This window comes from Falco peregrinus, chromosome 9 (assembly GCF_023634155.1).
Source record: "Falco peregrinus isolate bFalPer1 chromosome 9, bFalPer1.pri, whole genome shotgun sequence".
NCBI lineage: Eukaryota > Metazoa > Chordata > Aves > Falconiformes > Falconidae > Falco > Falco peregrinus.
The window spans coordinates 37,199,701-37,221,143 of record NC_073729.1 but is presented as its reverse complement, the minus strand read 5'-3'; the positions used below and the strand labels follow the sequence as shown (position 1 = coordinate 37,221,143).

Here is a 21,443-nt window from a genome sequence, read left to right as displayed (position 1 = left end):
AGCCCAGACAGGCAGTCCCGCCTCTGGCCTCACGCGTCTGTCTCTTTAGCCCAGGACGCTGGTGCACTCACAGGCTGCCCAAGAGCACAGGAGCCTCCTCCAGTTATCACATCAGCATGAGCAATGAGCTTTGTGAGCTGCTGGTGCCCATCACTGCCAAGCTCCCTGTGTCAGTATTTCATTACAGGACCGTTAATTGCACTGTAGCGCATGTGGGACTTTGCCTTTGGAGGATGTCTCATGAGGAGTAGGGATGCAAGAAGAAGAGCCAAAGAGTATTTGGGGGCATGTGTGGGGGAAATGATTACATGAATATTTTCAAGCCCTTCAAATCACAGGGGAAAATAAAGAATTGGACAAGTCTGGATCACACCTGCCTTTAAAGCAGCATTCTTTGAAATGAACAGGCTGCCTCGGTGCTCAGAGACGGCTAAGAAGATTATAAGCAGAAGGGATCTATGCCAGAGGAGGGAAGAAGAAATAATAAAGGCATTCAAAGCTATGACAAGCAAATGAAAAAAAGAAAAAAAAAAAAAGCAAAGCAGACTTTTTAGATATTCCAGGAGGGGTACAAACAAGATCAGTACACTGACAATGCAGCCAAATTTGGACAAGGAACAGGTTCAGAGCATCACGATGGCACAAGCACTTTCACGGGTCTCAGTGGCCACCGACCAAGCACTCCAGTGAATGCTTGCAAGGCAGGTTGGAGAAGAAGTAATGGATAATTAACAACATCAGAGAAGGCAAAATGGGCTCCCTAACCTCTCTCCCTGCCTTAACAAACCTCTCTGGCTTCTCTTTGAACCGGACTACAGAGAGCAAAGTGATAGTTCATTGTACCCTACACATAATAGGAAGCAGGTAAGGTCTCAGGGAAGCTGTAGCATAAATAGAGGAGGAAAAGTGTGTATTTCCACTCCTTAACATACCAGAGCAAAGACACAGGGGGTATTAGGACTCTGTCCAACCAAACCTCAGTCTGGGTTCAGCGCAGTGCGGAGCTGGGCACCGCAGGGCTCCGGCCACAGGCTGCCTGCGCTGGAACCACAGCTGAGCGTGCTGCTCCCACCACCCCACTCCGCGTCTCACCGTCACGCTGCCGGTCCTTATTTTGTGAGCACGTCTTATGATTAATGAACTCTGTCTCCACAGATCCTGGAGTCATTTCCCACACCTCTGCTAGTTTTGCTAGTGAGATTCAGTGGGAATTTTGGCACACAGCAAAACCAAAAGCTGCCTTGTTCTTCCATACGAAGGCACAACAAGCAAGTGACCGAGAGCCTCTGGGTCACTGCGAGGTGACGGGGGTGTCACTTATAGCCCAGCAGTTGGCAACTAGCTTCCCAGTGGTTTAAATTAACACCAGGGAGCGCACAGGTGGAGCAGGCTGAGTGTCAGAGCACGGTCAGGCTGTGCAGCTTACCTGGGCAGGCTGCTGGGGACAGACCCTTCCACCTGCGCGCGTGGACTCTGTCACCGACGTTTGCCCTGGACCTGTATTGCACTAAGCTGCGTGTCCCCAGAGTCACGGGGCAGGCAGAACTGCTGAGCAGGTTGACGTTCCTTTCCCAAGTTATTTTTCCAAATATAACCACATTTGAAGCTTTTGCTCTTTAAAACACTAATTCCTATAATTACTAACCCTCCTAACTACAAAGAGTCATTGTTCAAAGGCATGGTGTTAACAACACCCTCAGCTCACCCAGCTTCAGAGTGCCCTGAGACTGCCCTGCACACAGCACCTTCAAAGCAGAAATCTGTTATTCAAGAGGATTCAGTTCAGAAGCTTTGCTATTTCCTGGGTTTGTGCGTGTTGGAAGAAATTGAGGTATAATGCACACATCCACCCCGTGGCCAGGCACACTGAGGTGGGCACTGCAGACCCACCACCACCTCTCCAGGCTGAGCTTGCCGACACCGCTGCTCCAAGCCATGACGCTGCTGCTGGGGGAACCCCAGAGACACCCCAGGTTCTGTTTTGTGCTCGTTGCAACCCAGGCACATGTTCAATCTGTAACTGCAGCCAGCAGGCGAGATGGGGCACAACAACCCACGGGAGGCGAGCAGGGCGCAGGTGCCACATTCTCGTTCCCAGACAGCATGGCAAAACCAGGCTTTTAGGGAAAGATGCAGAGGAATGAAACTGGGTTTGATTATGGGGCTTTCCCCCCGCATACAGGAGAGAACAGGCAAGAGACCAAGCTGCCAGGGTCCCCGCTTGTCCCTCCTGTGAAGGGGGTAAGAAGAGCCCATGACCAAGAGCTTGCCTACCAGAGGAAAGCTGGGGACCCAGATCAGTCCTCCAAGGTTACCCAGCACATCCCAAGGTCACCCTTACTGATCCACAGACCCTGGGTTTTTCGGTTGAACCTCCACTCTCAGGAAGAAAACAAGAGAGGATTTTAGCACACAAAAAAAGCCCTGCACAAAACCTACCTCACATCATAAACACAGGGTGCATGGTACCATCCAGCATCCTCTGGATGTCACAGCACACAGGGAAAGGAATCCAGCCTAACGTCTCCAGGCAGCACAAGGTCCCTTACATTAGCACCATGTCTGTGTGTCACACCACTGCTTGCAAAGGTCAGTTCCTCACAGAAGAAGCACATACAATAATGAAATGCTACAGAAGGGGGAGAGTAAAATAAGCAATTTTTTGGCTCATTTCCTGAAACCTCCAATTTAAGCCAAGCTGGAAACAAATCTCAGGCCTGGATTTCTACTGATGAAGGAACGTGGCCATCTGCCTGTTTGTCTTTTCTGCATTTCTTGCTAACCCTTATTTCTCTCCTTAAAAAAACAGAAAAAAATCCATGCTCACGTGTCATATTTGATGCATCTGACAAGGTCAGAGCCATCATATCCCATCAAGCACGCGCCAACACAGCCTTGCAAAGGGAAGCTGAGAAAAGATGTGCAAAGAAAGATCTATTTTTGTATTTTCATTTTAAGGCACCCCCTGAACTTCTGCTTTCTGATTTACCTTCCAGCTCTGGTACTGAGAGATGCAGCCAGAAAGCTGCATCTGGTTAGGCGAGGAGAGTGAATGAGCAGCACTGGGGATCTCGTCTCCTGTCCCCAGTGTCTGAGCACCTCATGGAGCAACGTTTTCATGGTCAGAACACCAGTTCAAACTGGAGCAGAAAGACTGTTCCCCCTTTGGAGGCTGAGAATTGAGAAATTCAGGCCCAGCTCCTCAACGCTGACTCCGACAGCTGAAGCCCAGCCCACTGGCCAGGGAATCGGGGAAAATTACAGTGGAGAACTTGAACCCTGAGGCAGGCACTTAAACCTGTCTCCATCTAGTATTAAATCCTGTCCTCTGGCCTTTCTCTCCATAATGTGCAATACTGCTTGAGTGGACAGCACGTGGTTCTTGGCAGGAGAGGCAGAAAACACCTCGTAGGTGATGTGGAAAACAAGCCAAGCTGGTAGGACCTGGTGGTTCGGAAAGAGGTGAGACGAACCCATTCTCATCCTTCCGTCCACCAGCTAGTTTCTCTAAGAGGGATTTAAGGTGTCAGTAAATACAACCCACCTCACTCCAAGCCTGTAAGCACTCCCTTGAGCTCTTCACACATTCATTCCAGCTGGGGTCCCACTCAGCGAACACATACACACAGCCGGGGGATGCACCTGTGATGGACCACCAACACCCAGGGCAGCTCCAGCCTTCTCTCTGGAGCAATTTGGAAACTTCTAAGGTTTCATTCTGCAAACATTATCACCTGAGGCATTATCCTCAGCCATGCAGAAGAAATGACTTGTGTGATCATCTGTCAGCTGGTGCTTACACCAGCATTTATTTGGGAAAAGATTTTACACTTTCTGTTCATGCACTACCTTAATCTGAATTAACCTTCAAATCTTGATAAGCTCTGAGAAACAGATAGTTTCAAAAAGCAAATCCAGATAAGAAAAAAAAAAACCAAATCCCCAAATCAGATAATTTAATTTGACATGTTATTTTGATAAGATCAAGATTTGCAGAAAACTTAATTCTCAGATACAGTATTCATTATGAATCACTTGCTCAGCTCTTAAAAGAATCAAACATTTTGGTTGATCGCAGGAAACCAGCTCAGCTCTAGAAATTAATCGTTGATCCAGGAAGGTACTATTAACCAATGGCTTTCTTTGAGCAAAAGAGTTTTGGCCAAATTCATAGGTTTAAAATTAGACACATGCTTGAGGTTTTTTGGTTTACCAAGGTTTTAAATGCCAAACCAGGTACAGTACCATACTGGATCATGTGAAGACATTTCTGATTTTCTGTCCAGCCTTGGGGTCCTTTGATAACACCAAGTGCTCTGCTCTTCTCACATACCGAGAGATGACTGAGCTACAGAACTTCCCACTCGGACACCATCAGCTGGAAGGCCCAGAGCCGGAGGATGGCCCAGGTGGAGCTGCTGGCCATGGCCTCCGATGTGATCATCACTTGGCATGTGGAAACGCCACAGCTTTCCTGCTGTCTCAGCAGCATGATTGAGACCTTCATGCAACTGACTGCCTTATTTAAAAGCAACCACGGGGGCAGAGCAATGAGGCTGTTTATAAAGGGTTAATTACCATCTCATCTTCCACCGACTCAGCCCCAGCAGAGCTCTGCAAGCCTGGTACGGGCAGAAGTGAGGAAACAGCTTCTCAGGGAAGGTCAGCGCCTGGCATTCCCCTCTGAAGGCTCCAGCACGAAGAATGGCAGTTCAGCATGTCAGGGCTTGGCTCCTACTGTAAAACCTGATCCTTTATTGGAACTCCTTGGGTTCCCACTCAAAGCCAGCTAAGCCCAGCTCCGCATAGGCAGAATGCATGTGGAGGCAAAGGGAGGGGACCGCTCCATCACGGAGAACTTCAGAGCTGGCTCACACCAGGATCTGAGCCTGCAGACCACACTCCTGGTGCCTGCAACTGCTAAATGACTCCAAATCATCTTCAATCCAAACAAGCCTCGACACGCTCTGCTTTCACGACAAGCTTTAGTGCTGAGTTTAGTGCATGAACACGGTTTTTCCAGACCCAAACTCATCTACTTCCCTGCAGAGAGAGGTCACGGACTGGGATCTCTGTGTGAGGAGAGTGCTCCTCTCACCTTGGATTTGTTGGGCCCTGCAGCCTGCTCTCACCAGGTGAGCATGAACCTACTCAAGACAAAACCTGTCCCAGATGAACCAGCTGCCTGGGAACATCCTCCAGCCAGCCGCTTGCAAATATCGCACATGCCATTAGATTATTTCCAGCACAGACACGTGGGCAATCCTTCCCGACTTTGAAATTATTTTTAAGTGGGTCTCTGCATTTATTTACCGGAGATGAGGAGTGGTTAGTGTTAGCTTTGGAGGGAATTTCTGTTCTTGTCCTCCACAGCCCAGACCACCATTCTCCCCATCCATGTCTCGCAGCCCCCGTGTCAGCTCTGCCTTGAGACAAGAATTCTGGCCCTATCTCATAGGGGACCTCACCACGCTAAGTCCATAGCAAAGCAAAACCTCTTCAGACACACCAGGATTCCCAGAACTTTGGCAGAAATCATCAAGACAGATCTATCCTCTCTTGGGTCTCAATGCTCCCATTGCTGCAGCATGCTGGGTGTGTGCATGCTTGAACCTGCTTATCCCCACAGTTCCCATTCATTTTCTGGGACAGCCTGGGGACCCTACTGGGTCTACAGAGAGCCAGTATGGGTGTGACAGACTCTGGGCTCACCTTCCAGGCAGATTTTTAACCGGTTCTCCCTGCCTTACCTCTCAGTTTGTCCAGAAGGGACCTCCTTCTTGCTGCCTTTTACACAGCCCTATTCTGACCCAGCGGTTTGCATTGTACCCGTGGCCAAAGCAGGCTGCAGGTGACAGCACGCATGTCCAGCACTCCATCTGCAGAAGCAATGGTACGAATGGGCATTGTATCCCAATTTCTGCACCTCCACGTCAGCTGCCAGCAATGGCTCCCCCTGCTAGGAGCATGCTCTGGGCTCTGCGGCAGGCAGCAGTGACAGGTATGACGCCTCTTCTACCTTTTATCACTGAACAAACCACATACTTTGTTTTATCTGCTGGGAACTGTCTGAGGGTAGTTTCAATTATCTGGGCTTCTTCTCCCTTCCTTCGAGGTTTTCAAGAACACACAAGCCACTGAGGATGGCTGAATTTTACTGCATCCTTGCAAACATTTGCATTTCACGAAGCCTGTCCATGCTCAGAAACACACGGGGCTGGGGACAGGGCTCCAAAAGCCAAGCGCACTGCACCCTGCTCTGAGCTACCCAGTGCTTCAGCTTCACCTGCTCCTCCACCGTAACCCCTGCGCTGGGAAGGGGTGCTGCTGATGAAATTGCGTTCAATAACCTTCACAGCGCATGCTTGCAGAAGTATGCAAAAAATAAAAAACTTGCGCATGCACATATCGGAACCCACACCATCTAACTGCCCGCAGAGGAATTAACGATTAAAAAACCCAGAGAAAACACGCCACAACGGGCAAAGCCGCTCGCCGCCACTTGCCCACCCTGCTGAAACGTTAGAGCTGCAAAGTGAGCGCTGCAAAGAGCGGAGCCAGCAGCTGCCAGGCTGCCCCTCTCTCCTGGCTGTGCACACTGCTGCCGCTCCTGCAGGGCTGAGCTTGGGTGCCGAGGGTTCGGGACACCTGTGGAGCCTCTGGGAAGAATTACAACTCCATGGTCAGACACCCCAGTTACACCACTGCCCATCATTTCCTTGACAAAGGCACCCTGGACACAGAGGGGAGCTGGGTGCCACTGCCAGGCTGTGTCAGCCCTTAGCTGAGCCTGCGCCCACCAGCACCCGCACTGGGCACCGACACCTGCGACCTCCTCCTGACCCGCACTGCCCCTTCTAAATTAAGAAACCTGTTACATCGCTTCCTTCCTTGGCCCACGGGGTGCTAAGAAGGTCATTACCAGATCATAGCTTAAAGGGCTACCGAGTGCCATCCTAATCCTGGAAGGACAGGAACTGCCGGAGCTGTTAAATGACCTGAACAAGTGATTACAGTCTGGATTTATTTGTGATTAGACACTGTGATGGCCCGCTCCAACACTGCAATTTTTCGAAGGTAGACAGAAAATTTCAACTATCGAGTTTTTGCTGAGCTACCTAAGGATGCTTTGTGTCCTCTCACTATGGGACACTTCCAACCCCGTATAGGAGGGCTCAATAACAGGTATTTCTGTGACTTTCCCTGCATTGCCAAAATAATGGGCACTTTCATCAGCCCTCCTAGCTCTCCAGAGTTACTCTCGATGCTCTTCTCCAATTGCCTGAATAACAGATATTTTCACAGCTTTTTCTGCATCCCCCAAGAAACAGGTAGTTTCACAGCTCCCTCTGGAATCAACCTTTATTCTGTGCACTGCCAATAATTGGAGGGAGAAGTGAAAAATGAAAAAGCAAATAATCAACCAGCAGTGTTCAAGAATTCAGAAGTCCTGTGAAAGGGAAGAACCCACAGATTGAAGAAGGTGCTGCAATTCAAGCCCTGCAGGCTGTGCACACAGGATAAAAGACACTTCCCTCCACTTACAGTAAATACCTTGTACAAGAAGACTCCTCCACAGTTGAAAAGCACTGTTTAAAATGCCAACAGCCAAACCAAAACTTTGAAAAACTTTTGGCAGTGTTCCTTTTTAAAATGTCTTGAAAATTAAAAAAAATAAGGTATTTCTTCAATGCTGCCGAAGCCTGTAATTTCATTTGCTGAGTTAAATCCTGGTCTACGGAATTAGGGCACAGTAGTTCTCTTATTCATGCAGAAAAGGGTTTTTAGCCAGCTCATTTGTTTAACATATCTGTATGTCAGAATTTTTTGGTCCTACTTTGTGTCAAAATATTCTCAGTACTACTAAAGAAGGTATATTAAACTAGAAGCAGAAAATGGTTTTAGACAAATCATAAGCAAACTCGAATTGCCTTTCTGCTTCAACTGCCTGATTATGGTTTGAGAGAAAGTTAAGGTGAATCTTTACCTCTCTGCTACTTGGCATTTCCTGATTCCATTTCCAAATGAGGCAAGAAGCGTAAAACTCTGGGATTCTTATTTACCGCACATGGTACCTCATGGGGTCCACCAAGGAACAGCAGAGCTCCTACCTGCACAATAAGAAGTTTTACCTGATCGCATTTATTTTTGCTCCCTCCTATGCAAGTTCCCAAGGAAAAACCCAACCACAATACCATTTAAAAACAAATGTGTTACATCAGGATGGGAAAACCTGCAGAACTGGAAACGGAGGACCTGCTTTTATCCATCTGTCTGGGAACGGGAGGGGAAAGTCCACGTCCACTGCTGAAAACGTTACACTGCTCCACCTTCACGTCACGAATTGCGCATGGCACGATCACACCCTGAAATCCTCACTCACCCTCTGCTGAGGCAAACTCCAGGTTTCATTCACCTCGAGTCCCGTTACTCCAGTCTTACCAAAACAAAACTCACACAAAACCAGGAAGAGATCTCCCAGCTCAGGTCTTCATTGACTTCGTGTCTCGGGAAGGACAGTGAGCTTCTAACAGCCACAGTGATTCCTGGGCCAGCATTTCCCAATACTTAGGTCATTACATCACTGGACCTGATCCCGAAACCCTCTCCTATCCCTCCACAAAACCTCTTCCCAGAGGTGCTTTCAGCTCAGCCTACCTGGCCAAGCCAGGTCTGGGGGATGTCAAAGCTCATGTCCTGATAGTGCCATGTCTGCTGTCACTCTGGAGTTGATTATCTTCCTTAACTGCAGCCTGAGGACACTGCTGTACCTTTTGGGGATGGGGAAACTCCTCTGTCCCGATCAAAGCGCTAAGAAACACGGCCCTGATTTGCTGGCGTTCAAGGAAATACCAAGAGCGTGCTTTCTCCCAGCCCCTTTTCAAGGTGCCCCACTCTCCCCGTGCAGAGGCAGTACCACGGTTCAATCAGACTCTGGGCACCTCCACCACCACCACACCAGCTCTGCACGGCACGTGCCCGCCCCGAGCACAAGGTCCCACGGGTGCAGCACCCTGCCCAGCTGCACCCTCCTGCGCAGGGGGTGCACCAGAACAGTCAGGTGCAGAGCCCACCTCTGCGTTACCCAGAAGCCACGCTCGTATTCACTCACAACAAACTGCAAATATAACTTGTAGAAGAAATATAAGCAATAAATCAGAAATGAAAACATGCCAAAATGTGCCATGTCCAGAACAATCACAATCTGCCCGTCAGGGTATAATTAAAGCAATTTTGTTTCTATTGCCAATAGCACACAAGGGAGTGGCAGACTCTCCGCACATCCACGAACCTTTCGCTCCTGGAACACTTAGGCCAGACCAGGATAAGGCCACTTTCAACAGGCTCAAAGAGAGAAAACCTTCACCCTGAACCCAGCACAAAGCCCACGCACACAATTCAGCATCTCCAGTGAGGCTGCCCCAAATCCCACCTCGCGCAGACCAACAGCAGCAGCTGGGGATCGCAGGGATCTCTCCCACCACGCCTGAAGGTACCTCGAGACACGGTTACTTACCGGGACTGGTGTGGGCACTTGGGGTTTGTAAGTCCTTCCCGTCACCGGTTCGGGAGCAGGCGCAGCACCTCTCTACGGTCTCAGCTTCACCCTGCAAGAATCAGGACACAGAGGGGTTTTTGCCAGTCGTGGTAAGCAGATAATCCAGTACTTTCTAACCCTCGGCAGAGAAGGGTGTGCTGTATTGGAAAGAAAAGCTGATGGCTGGTTGTCTGCAAGGATCAGACTCAGGACTTTCTGAGCTAAGACTCTGAGCTGCTTAGCAAGGAGCTCAAACCAGGGCAGACAGAGTCAGTTGTGTCCGCAGGGCTCAGCACTCAGGAGAGCTGCTGGGGAGGTGGTTCAGACTGGCTCGGGCACGAGAAATCCCACAAGAACTGCTACATCATGTTAATGCTTGCAGAGAACAAGGTAACCAACAGAGAGAGGCAGGCAAGAATTTCTGGTCATGATGGCTGAGATTTGTTCAGGGAAAAGAGAGCTTCTTCAAACTGAAATATCCCACAGTAAAGCAGAAATTTTCTTTTTTGTTTGTTTTTCTTCTGTTTTGTTTCTGTTTTGGAAATGTGTTTTGAAACTGAACATTTTGCTTTGGGTCAGGCAAATTTGAACTGCAACATTATGTTGATGAAATGGAAATGTTCTGCTTTAGAGTCTGTTCCTCTGCATCCCCTGAGCTGCCAGGATTCCTCCTGAGACTTTAAAATAAGGTGCTTTCCCTTCCCTGCCAGGGGCTGAGATACCTGGCTGGACTGCACACAGTGCACCGATGTGTCACCTCGAGAGACCTGCCAGGCAGCAACACAACCAGGACATCACAGCTCAGAAGTGGGAGCTGCAGGACTTTTTATGGCATTTTTATGCTGGGCAACACACAAGCGCCCACTGAACAGGCTCCTGGTGCAGCAGTGCCGGCACAGCCAGACCGGCAGGTGATGCTCCTTGCAGGGAAGGCTGCAGGGCACGGCTGCTGGTGCAGTCGGAACTGGGCTAACTGCTTTGGACATGGGATCTAGGTCTCATCAGCTCCTCACTTCCCCACAACCAAACGCACACCGACTCCTCCCCTGGTCCCAGCACTCCAGGCAAGAAGCTGGGAGCTGTAGTTGAATAGGTGGGAGGTAGCAAAACCTCCTCCATGCTTTGTGCTCTCCGGCCCTGGGTTCTGCGGACAAGGACTGTCCCTTGGAGCTCACAGCCTGCACGGTCCAGAGCTGATGGGAACTGGAGCCAGGTCTCCATACTCCCACTCCAACGCCTAAGCATTAACAAGGTCCAGTGACTCAAACCCATTCCCTCAAATCAGCCTTCTTGGGCTAGTGATGACGTACAACACAGGCAATAAATCACTGTGAGATTCCTGCCCTGCTTTCTCCATCCTCATCACACTGGTGATGCTCTCCACCTCGTGCCTTCCAAACAATGTCTCCCGAGTAACCATGGCTTTTATTGAAAGAACAACACTTTTCCCACCCTGCTCTGTGAAACACCCAGATGCGCGGGCTGCCCGATCCCACCGGGAGGGCAGGAGGGGCAGCCAGGGCTCCTGCTACTCATCAGCAGCGTTAGGGCCAGTGGTTATAGCTCGTCTGCTCAGCCTGCCAGGAGAGACCCTCCATCCTTAGAAGCTCAATTCAGCCTCAGTTATGCCACAGCATTGCAAAAGGTCAAACAGGAATGAAGCTTTTAATTAAAACAGAGGAAGCACTAAAGAGACAGAGAAACGAAGCACTGGGCTTCAACCAACAACGAGGTCGCACATATCTAACGAGCTGATCAGGGGTGACATGCTGGCTTTCACAGCAGAAGCCTCTGCACACTCTGGCAGTGCACTGAAGGATAATCCCTCCTGCCCTGGGGTTCAAAGCTCTGCATGAAAAAGCCACCACACTGACAAAGGCTAAAAGTAGGGGATGCTGCCACGTGGCCACGTTTCCCATCATCCAAGAACCCAACAAAACAGTCATGATGAACTCGCCAGTGCTGTTTCCTCAGTTCCCCTCCATTTCAATGGACCCATCATTCAAGTTTATTGACTCTCTCCAGAGATCTGGTATCATCTCTCAGATGTTCAGCTGAACGCGTGAAGTGCTGGAAGCAACGATGCATGCAGCGATGCCAGGAGAACTGGCCTTCGTGCAGGAGAGGTGCAGGAGAGGGGACAGAGTAAGAGAAACTTGAGGCCAAACCAGGTCTGAGCAGGGCCCTGAACATCAAAACTCCCAGAGATGCTGGGGAAGCAGGGAAGCAAGCGGCTCACAGCCAGCTCTGATGACACCTGCAGAGCCCTGCAGGACCCTCCTTCGCCGCTGCTTGGACAGAATGGGGCAGATGGAGAATTACAGAAGCAAAACCCAGCAAGGAAGGAGGAACACAGATTTTACCTGAGATCCGGATGAAGTGCTGAATGCCTTCCCCATCCCCCTCCCAAACTCACCTAAATACCTCAAATGAGGTAAAAGTGCTTGTCTCACTCCTAAGCCTCCTCCTGCTGGCAATACCAACCCCAGAGGCGTGAAGGGGAAGGGAAGTATGGGGGGCAGAGGGACACGGTGCATCAAAGCACATCAGAAGCTCTGACTTCTGCTCTTGGCTCCACTGTACACCTCCTTGAGACCAAGGGCCAAATTACTGCATCTCTTTGTGTCCCTGAGGATGTTGTTAAGAGCCAGATGAGGCTTACAAAGTTGACCAATAACCTGAAGTGGAAGCTGCACAGGAGGTGGCACAAAAACACCTTGGCACTAACAAGGTCAAGGCAGCTAAGAAAAAGTCATTCGCCTCTGCTGCTGCATAATCCCCTCTTTTCCCAAACGTACAGCTACATGAAACACCAAACTGTCCTGCCCTTACACAGAGTTTCTCGTTAGTGCACGAGCCCAAATGAATTGGGGCAGCAGGAGCGGCAGACTGCAGCCCTTGGAAGGGCTGGAGTCATTCAGCCGAGGGCACCGCCCTGGGATTCTTCCAGAATCACTTCAACCCACTGTGCTGGTTTTGGCTGGGGTAGAGTTAATTTTCTTCGTGGCAGCCGGGATGGGCTGTGATTTGGAATTGTGCTGAGAACAGCGCTGATAGCAGGGGGGCGTTTTCCTCAGGGCTGAGCAGAGCTCGCACAGGGCCAAGGGCTTTGCTGCTCCTCGCCCACCCCACAGCCAGCAGGCTGGGGGCACCAGGAGCTGGGAGGGGGCACGGCCGGGACAGCTGACCCCCACTGACCCCAGGGACACCCCAACCATGTGGCATCACGCAGCGCATAAACTGGGGTGACACTCGGAGTGACGCTGTTGGTCCCCCAGGTCCCCGTTACACAGGATGGAGCCCGGCTGTCCCGGGGGTGGCTGAGCACCGCCCCGCGACGGGCAGTGCAGAATGAACGCCTTGCCGGTGGCTTTTGCTTTCCCTGTTAAACTGCCTTTAGCTCAGCCCACAAGCTGTCTCACTTCTACACACACCCCCCCCACCCCGACCCTCTCCCACCTACCGGGAGCAAGGAGCGGCCGCGGGGGGCTGAGCTACCGGCCAGGGTTAAACCACAAAACCCATGATGCAAAAGTAAAGGAGCTAAGTACCCTGCCGAAGTACAACAACATCTTTCAAACAAAGTAACTGCACTAAAATGTGCTGGTTTATTTTCACTCTGGGCTCCCAAAGCATTTCCCTTCTCTCCCTGAATGATAACGGGCATAAAAATTAAATATAAATTCTCCAACAAAAAGCAAAATGCACTGAAGGGTAATAAATCATGGGGGCTGGATGGCATTCAGAGGAAGTTGGAGGAAAGAATAAAGGATGAAATAGTGTAGATACTGACTAAGAAATATCATAGACCCTTAAAAACCCAAGACTTGTCCTCAGGGCAGGGGACTCAACACAACAGGCTGAATTTTGATGAGGCAGCAAAGGGAACTTGCCCAGCGAGGCGGTGGGGCTGGTACGAGGTGCTTGCAGCCCTGCAGGGCTCAGAGCACGGCACATGGCCCATCAGCACCACACCTCATGCAGGGATGGCAACCCCAACAAAAACACCTTCCAGTTTCCCCAAAGCCACAAGTCTGCACCAGTTGCTAACTGCTGAGATCCAGAAGTCCTGCAAACAAAGTCCGTGCTGAAGGTTTGAATGTATTTCATACAGAAGAGGAGACAAGCCCTCCTTGCTCGCCCAGGGGGCTCGCGGGGATGTACCCGCCGGGCTGGTGCTGCCCACCTGCTCCCAGGGCCACGTGCCAAACCTGCGCTGGCACCGGCAGTGGGATCGATCGAGAAATCCAGAAAAAGTAAACAGGAACCAGCCCAGTGCTGCAGCAGGGATATAACATTCCCAAACAGCAGATATCAGAGACTGGATGCTCCCTCCTCTGATGACCTGAGATTCTTACATCGGCATTTCCAGTAACCTGAAACGCTCCCCAGGGCATCACACAGAAGCACAATATTCTGGAAACACCATACACCAGCACCAACTTTCTTCTAATAAACAAGATCACCTTTAATTTTGCAGGTACCTCCTATTTCATTAAACTTAAATATCTTGCTCTCTAGGGGTTCCTCCTCAACGGGGGCAGGAAATGAAAAGACAGAAAATGCAATTTAATTGGGGATGAAGCTTCATCTTTACACTGCCTATCATCATTATGTATCATTTAAAAACAAGCATGGAGCAGGTGTGAAATGGTAACAGCTCTGGATGCACATAAAAAAGGCTGACACCAGCAGCACGCCTCAGCAAGAACCACACGGTGTAAGTGAAAACTCCTTTTCTCTTTGGTTTCTTTCTCCTTGTTTCCTCAAACTTTTCAGAAAAATTTCCTTTCCAAATGGGAGAGAAGAAACAGCATCTTTGCCAAGCGAAGTGGTTTGAAAGGAAGGGAAGGTAACTTCAGCATCACGTGCTGGGGCACATCAAGAGCCCCTGCAAAGCATGGGCAAGGGCGGGTGGTGCTGGAGAGGCTGGGCAAAGGGAGGGACATCAGCACATCACGTGCCTTCGTGTGACACTGGGACGGGAGTGCTAAATCTGCTCCTCCTGCTTCTCCCTCTCTGGGTATCACTTTGTCTCCCGTTGCCATCCTGGAGGTTTTGTGCCTGCAGGTGAGACTGGAGCGCACCACCATGGAAGCCACCTCAAGGTGCTGAGGTTTGCCCTGTGAGCCAAGTTGGGTGGGAGACAGTTTCTGGCTTCCCTCAGGTCACCCAGCCCCTTTCTCCATGCTCCAGCACCAGGAGGAACAAAGTGATCACACACTTTTGCCTAGTTACTACTGAGGGGTTCGGTCGACCTTCTGTAGAGAGCAGAACCAAGGAATAGCAAGGAGAGCCCTGCGGATGGGTTGTGCTGCTCATTACGAGGGAAAGGAGACCTGGAGGGCATCTTTTGAGCTGCTAGAGAGACTCCACAGGATTTAGGGCAGCTCAGTTGGCTCAAGCCTTCCCAAAACAGCTTCCACCAGTGAGGCTTTTTCATCTGAGGAAGCCCAAAATCAGACTCATCACACGTGCCCCTCCATGCTGAGATCTCCTCTGGCGTGGGCTCTCCATGCAGGCTGGGAGCTTGGACCCCCACGTGCCCCAGCCCCTCCGTGGCACAACAGCGGACCTGGTACTTGCCTGCCCTCCCGGGCCCTTCCAACAGCTGTGGGTGGGTGCCACCCAAGTGTGGGGACAGACTGGCAGGAATCATGGAGAAACCCAACCATCTGACCTCCAGACGCACACGGAGCGGTCAGCTCAGAGCACAAGCGTTCCTGACAGGACCTACCTTCCTCCTGGGAGAGACGCCTGCGAGCCAGAGCAGAGATCTCTGCTTTGTGCACCTTTTGTGCCTTTCTGGATGTTATCAGTAACATCCTGGATTTAAACAACGCCTATTTTTCTAACAAGTGCCTTTTCTATACTTCTGACTACGGGATATAAAATAGGGAGGAACTGACGCACTTTAATTAGTTGCCTGTTGTTGTCAAAGCCCTGCTCTCATATTCTGATGCAAATTCATGGCCTTTCATTTTAAGCAATACGTCAGTTTGGCTTTAGCCTTCCAGCGATCCTTTAATGTCATATTTTCTCCCCAGTGATCAATATTTAGATCCTCTAATTGGAACTTGTCTGCTCATCCAGCCCTGGGCTAGGTTTGTTTAGCAGCCGAGCGCATCAGACACTTCCAGTGACGGAGCCAGGGGAGCCAAACCTCACACAGCAGCTCCGGGCCAGAGGAGATGCTCATGGAGCAGCTCTACTCCCCGCTCCCATGCCGTCCTGCCCCAGCAGCCACCCAGTGCCCAGCAGCAGGTGGCTGGTGGCAAGACGTGCCTTGCCGGAGGCAAGCAGAGCAGAGCGTTTCTGGAATGGAGATAGGGAACCCTGAACCACATCCCAGCCCAGGATGGGATCAGGGACAGGTCAGTTTTCCTGTTCCACTTCAAGGGGCAAAGATACAGCTCCCCATCGTTTCTAATTTTAAATCACAACGTCTCCATCTTCTGCCTGTAAATTCTCTCCCACTGTCAACAGGGCACCAGGCCAGTTGGAAAGCTATTTTTCACAGCCTCGCTAATCTGGAGGCACCTCACTGCCTCCTCCCACCAGGAAAATGCTGACAACAAAACTGGTGAGCAGCCAGCAGTGCAGACAGGACTGGCCTTTAAGGCACCTGCCAGAAATTCAGGAGGTTCAGGAGCAGTTCCCGGCTCTCCCCCCGCTCCCCTCCTGACCTGGGGCTCCAGCCCTGTGTCTCAAGCTCACCTCTACTAACTGAGGCTAATGACACTTCCCACAGGTGGCCATGCAGATAGATTATTTCCTAAACATAAATTAATGTATCACAATGGGCACAAGGGCCCTTTTAGAATAAACCCAGGTATTTTCTCCTTTGGATCACCACTGGCTTTAGGGAATGAAGCCAAGAATAACATTAACCCACTCTACCTAGGGCTGGGCTTTTTACTAGATTTGTAAATTTGCTGAATAACCTCCCAAAGTCTGCTGAGCGAATTACACTGACGGTTCGTGCTGAAGTTTAAGAGGGAGTACGAGGCTCAGAGGGACACTTGGGTGTCTCTGGGCTGGCAGGTGGCAGCACAGCCTGCTTCAGTCAAGGAGGGCAGATCGCACCTTGATGAGTTCAGCATCCGTGGCCATCAATACAGAAAGCGCAGCAAGGTGATGAGCCCACGCTCAGCTCCAGGACTCCCTCCCATCACCTGCTGCCAGTTGTCGGCAATAAATATTTCTAAGGAACAGCAGCTGCCCAGCACCCTCTCTGACCCAACCAAGGCTTTGCCAGGTTGCCAGGCTTGGCCCACAGGGGTTCCACTTGCAGGAAAGGGGCTCACCAGGGACTGCTCAAGCATCACCCAGGATTCTACCAGGCTGCGAACCAAATTGCTTGATGAAAAGTCTTCAAGCCACCACACTGCTCCCACATGCCTGGACTGCTAACAGCATCAGGCACACACATTTCCCAAGCCCTGGCGTGGCTTGGGCAGGCAGTTACTCCAGGGCAGCAGGGTGCCAACTGCTCCAACAAACGTCCGCCCCATGCCTGAAAGCTGCAGGGCCAGGGGAAGCTCCACAGCAGGAGGCAGGTTAGGAGGGGGTTAACTCCTCCTCACTCAGCTTATTTTGTCATCTGGACTGATGAAATCCATCCTGGTGAACAGACACTGACAGACCATCATTCTTTTATAAATTAAATTAGGGATTGCAAGCTGCCCCCTGCGACATGAACACAGGCATCCCCTGGAGCCTGAGCTGCCTTGCTCTCCATCACTTGCCCAGCACTGACACTGCCTGTGGCAGCAGCTGGAGCAAGCAGAGAGCCATGCCAGCCTCCAGACAGCCCCAGAGCATCCCAGCTCAGCTGCCCTCCAAACAACCCCTGGGAAGCTTGGGCAACCCCATCTTGGAAACAGAGTGAAAAACACTTCAGCATCCCTGGCCAGCGCTGGTTCCTCCCATGTACAAAACAGAGAGAGGGCTCAGCTCCCAGGGAAAGAGGTGTCTGCTGAAGCAGAGAGCGCCGGGACCCCCCCTCCCTGAGACAGGAGGGGAGGGAAAGGGAAACCCCAAGCTGCCTGTCAAAACTTCAGCCCTGGCGATAATTGGTTTATACAATTTATCCCCACACCCAATTATCAGCTCAGTTTACTGTTTGATTTTACACAACTCTGGTCCAGCAGACCTGCTGCTGTTCTGCTTGATTCTGCCTCTTTCTCTCATTTATGTATACATCATCCAGTCACTAAATCATTTTTAATAGCTTCTTTACGTGCATGCCCTCCTGTCTAATTCCAGTACCACCAGCACAAGGCAGGTTGCAGATATGAAGAAGCTGACATTTCTCTTTTGAGTAATTTGCAGCGGATTTCTTGCCTGTTTGATGTAGTCATTTTGTTCTCTCTGCTGATGTGACATTAATTATTGTTAAATATTCTTATCTGTTACATACAGTTCTGTTTAGATAAAGGTCAGTGCATGAACCCCTGACAGTGCTTGCTGCTACCATGCTCTAAAGCCAATTTGTCACTCTCTCCCTTCAACACTCTCATCATAGTTTCAGTCCATTTTTTCCATTAATGCAGGCACGGAAGAGCACCATTAAAAATGCAAAATATCTCAGCTGTTCAGACTGGCATTCAGATAGGAAATTATTAGCTTGGGTAGCACCGGTTGCACAGGGAGGTCAGGTAATATTGCCCACACAAATGCAGTGGCCTCTCACTGAGGAGCTGCATCGCTGCCCCCCAGAATATGTGCATATTTCTGCTTTAATTGAAAATCAGCTAAGCCTTGCCTTCTCCCAGCCTGGTTTGCTGTGGGATAACAGCATAAACCCACACCACCCTCTCTTGGTAGAGGACAAGAAGGGCAAGCTCAAGCTGTCCCCAAATTTGCCAGACCAGAAGCAGGGGCAGCATGACCAGCCCTGGGACTTGGGGAGCAGCTGCACTCGCATGAGCCTGATCCTGCCAAGTAACACACCTGCATCTGCTCAGCCTTGCCTCTGATCTCTCTGTCCAGATAAATCCCCCCGCCACCCCTGCGTGTTGCTTCCCACTGGCACCTGTAACATGGGGATGGAGATGCAGGGGCACCCTGGCTGGGACTCCCCCCCAGCACCTCTGCATCCCGCCCGGCTCGGGACAGCATCCCTGTGGCACGTTCCGAGCGCGGGTCCTGCAGGCTCGCTAGCTGTCGGAAAGCACCGTGACCTTGAGTGGCTCTCCCAGGAGAGACGGCGGTCATACAATCTTACAGGGACACACGTCAGTGCGGCGCAAACAACAGACCTCAGGACGTTTGGTCTGCCACGGCAGAGGGCCGGGAGCCGTCGTAATTCCCGGGTCATCTTACAGGAGCAGCCACCGGGACAAGGAGCGGGGCTGGCAGCCCCCAGTGCCTTATAAAACCTATTTACTGCTCGGTTGAAGCTCCTGCGCTTTTATGCCTCCATCCAGCAAAGTGCTTCAGCACGTACTTAACTCCAAGCACACAAATAGCCTTAATTACATCAAGGGAGCCATTCAGACACTTAAATTGAAGTCCATGCCTAAGCGAGTGTCTGAGTGAGGACTTTGGTGCAGAAAGCTGAAGCAAAGAGGATGGAAAGGAGCTGAGCCTGCAGCCCCACCAAGCCGGTGGTGAGGACCAGGGTGGAGATGCTTGGATGGGGCAGGGTGCTCCAAAAGCAGGACTAGGCAAATGCAAAGGCTCGGCTGGCTGGATGGCGGATTCTGCTGCTTGAGTAGAGAAGGACGCAAACGTGGATTCGGCGTGACTGAAACTACCGCACAATAAAACACATGCTTGTTTCAGCACTTGCCAAATGGAAGAACATTTGATCATTTATTCAAAGTGACATTTAATTTTGCATTGTGCTAAATCATTTTGTACTTTTAAATAAAAGAGAATAAACTCCCAAACTCATCTGCTCTCAGTAAATGAAATACAAAGGAATACTACATTTTGCTGAACATAATGAAGTGTGGGTTTTTTTCCTCCACTTCTTTGTATATAAACGAGATAAAAGATAGAAGGGGAAAATCACATTGGGCCCCCTGAGTTCTAGCTCAAGGAGAAAAGCGAGGCTCATGCTGTGCTGAACCTGCCCCAGCCCAAGAGTATCAGACTTCTGGTGCAACCAGCACCTGCACGTGCAGCCCTGGACGAGCACACACCCCGCAGACCTACAGATATCCAGAGACGTATAACCACCAGCCACGCTGATGGAGGCACACAGAGGGAGGAAGCCCCTGCACTGAGCAGTTTCAGTCTATGCCTGACACTTTGGTCCCTGCCTTGAAACCACGGACCAGCCTCCACACAAGGGCTCGTCGCTGCATCTCAGAGATGCCTTCCTCATCCTTTCTTGAAGACTTATTCAGCACAACCATCAAACTCCCAGGCAAACAGCTGTTCACACCTCAGGCCCTCAGCTTAACTGCATCGGTACAAGTGAGAAGAAACTGCACTGCTGCCCTCCCCTTTTCTTGACTGGAACACAGAGAAGGGCGAGAGCTAGCCTCACACACTTAGAAAGGTATGAAAAAACTCAGGTCCTCTCCGAGTTTGGGGACACGGTGTCCTGCAGCTAAAAATACAGGCACAAACCAAACAGTCAAGGCTAGCAAGAGGCATTAGTAGGGTGACCAAACACAAAAACCAGAGCCTGTTTGTTTATCCAGCCAGCGACTATCCAGCAAGAGAGATGGAAACCTCCGCGCACATGCTGCCTGCGTGACAGACAGGCTCCTGCCAGCTGTAGGAGTCCAATTTCTCATGCAGACATAGGGGTTCCCTCTCCTCTTCCCTCATTGCAGGCTCACACCTTTCTTTCAATTTTTTTTAGCTGCCGCACAAAGCAGGATAACATGCAGGAACAGAGGGAAATGGCAAGGGATGGAAATCACTGCTCTGGTAAAGGCTCTCCCCCTTGCCACCACAAAGGGAGCTCAGTATCTGAGCCTCATCAGGGTCCATGCTTAAACCTGGCTGAAGTTTGTGGGATCCAAGATGCAAATCTCTCCCAGAGGCCCCACCAGCATGTGAGCTGGGTGGGAGTGTCCTACACCTGGTGCAGGAAGGATTGGGCTGTTCAGTGCTGCCCAAAGTACTCCCGCCACATCTCCCGCAGGGATCCTGCCCTGCACTAGCCCTGGGCATCTGCTGCATTTGGTTCTTCATCAGCCCGGAGGGCCAGAGCTCCTGGCTCCATCACCAAAAGCAGCAGGATACAACTTAAAGGTGGCATGGCTAGCAGGTGGCAGTCCTCAGGCACAGGGACAGTCCCGAGCCCACTCCAGAACAGCCACGTCCCAGGCAGCTCAACCAGCCTGCGGGTGGCCGGCCACGGTTGGTAGGACACAGGCATCGGCCGCGCAGGAACGCGGGGTGCCCCAAGACCTGGGCAAGGAGAACAGCCGGGCTGTTTGGGTAAGTAGCCTTGCCCTGGGCAGGTGCCTTCTCTGCCATGAGAATTTTGTCTTTGCCGAAGTCCTTCACTACAAAAGGGCAGGAAGATGCAAATATGCCCAAAGGAATCTCTTCCTGCATTTCAGGCAGCACCTCTCACTGACCAATTTCTCTGCAGAACCTGCTGCACGTGTAACACTGTATACCAGTGCATCCCAGTTCATACTGGGAGAACCAGGGCTGACCTTACTTGAAGTTTAACTGGGATGGAAGTTGTGGTCTGAAAAGCTTTCTTCTGTTCTTCCCAAAGGTCTCCAAGCTTGAGAAAAATGTTGCAAAACGCCACGGTAAGCTTAAGGTTTTCTTAGCCTGATCTTGCTCCTGTGTTGCTCTTAGAGGCGTCTGGGTAAGCACAAGGAAAGCCCAGGAACAGAAGCATGGATGAGACCCTGGGGAGAGCTGCTCGGCAGAGTCCTTTTCTCCAGTAACACCTGCGAAGTTTCGTTTATCAAGGTTAAAC

At 50.9% G+C, this 21,443-nt stretch overlaps 1 protein-coding gene across 3 annotated transcripts in view; it reads right to left on the bottom strand.

Moving 5' to 3' along the window:
* The window catches only part of RALY (RALY heterogeneous nuclear ribonucleoprotein), a 124,299-nt gene that overhangs the window by 69,488 nt on the left and 33,368 nt on the right, over positions 1-21,443 (bottom strand). For all 3 annotated transcript variants that reach the window (XM_055814522.1, XM_055814521.1, XM_005229283.4), the window contains exon 2: positions 9,518-9,608. The gene's annotated coding sequence lies outside the window, so the exon portion shown is untranslated. The remainder of the gene's footprint in view (positions 1-9,517; positions 9,609-21,443) is intronic.